General features: G+C 31.0%; 1 protein-coding gene across 1 annotated transcript in view; it reads right to left on the bottom strand.

Annotated features, from left to right (window-relative positions):
• The window catches only part of LOC107587363 (serine/threonine-protein kinase N2-like), a 29,327-nt gene that overhangs the window by 9,855 nt on the left and 18,333 nt on the right, over positions 1-1,139 (bottom strand). The gene's annotated exons all lie outside the window — the stretch shown is intronic.

The raw sequence follows: 1,139 nt of genomic DNA on the forward strand, positions 1-1,139 counted from the left end.
AATGAATGATTCAGTGATAAAATCAGTGACTTGACGCCACCTGCTGGCAGTTTTAGTTTAATTTTTAAAGCATCTTTTCTGTTATTTAAATCATTTCTATATTCAAAATGTTATATTTAAAACATTAACCTCAACATGAATTTATGAATTTAATTGCACTCATGCGACCTCTGAGCCTCATTAAACGTCTGAAAATACACATACAAGCCACTTGTGTGTTCTTCTGGTGCCATCTCTGTAGCACAAATTTATTTCTTAAATACTGATTTCATTTGATTGGTAACTTATTCTTATTCTACTTGTTTTTATTCTGTTGTTTTAATTAGAAATGTTAAAAAGCTTATAAATATATTTTTTTGATTTTGACATAAAAGATGACATACTTTTAATAAAGTTAGAAAAATGCCATTACACAGGTAAAAACTAAATTCCCTATAAATCACTTTAAGGAGTCAACTATCACCTCGTAATGGGAAGGTACATTTTTTTATCAGCATTTTTGATTACTGATTAGAAGGTGCTCCTAAATTTTTGACCGTGCTCCTAAATTTTTTAAATTAGGAGCACAAGCGCTCCTAAAAAGAAAAGTATCCGTAGAGCCCTGAACTTTCATTACTGTTTTATGATTCATAGAGTAAAAATTACATTCATATAGTAATTTTAAAAGTAATTTAATACATTTCACAAAATAAATGTTTGTTTAATAAATATTGAAGCACATGATTTAAAATGTAAAAAAAAAGCAAAAAATATATTATTAAAGAATTCTAATTGGATCAGTTTCATACAACACTAAATCAACACTGGAAGCGAGTGTCAAAACAGAGCTACACTGCAAGAGCCCAGTATGCTATGCTTACATTGTAGACGGAATCCATTAAAATGGGAACCACTGAATTGTGTCAGGTCATGCCACTTGCTTCAAATGCATCTAGTGAATGCTCAGGTGAGTGTTCAAATAATATGAAAGGAACTAAAACAAACCACACCCAAATTCAATACTGAAAGGTTACCTCAATGCAAAGCTGACATTTAAAGGGTTAGTTCACCCAAAAATGAAAATTAGGCTGCGTTTTACTCCCGAGGCATCCTTAGTGTATATTACTTTCTTCTTTCAGACGAATCCAGTCGGAGTTATA

Source organism: Sinocyclocheilus grahami, unplaced genomic scaffold, assembly GCF_001515645.1.
Source record: "Sinocyclocheilus grahami isolate Dianchi unplaced genomic scaffold, SAMN03320097.WGS_v1.1 scaffold92.1, whole genome shotgun sequence".
Classification (NCBI taxonomy): Eukaryota; Metazoa; Chordata; class Actinopteri; order Cypriniformes; family Cyprinidae; genus Sinocyclocheilus; species Sinocyclocheilus grahami.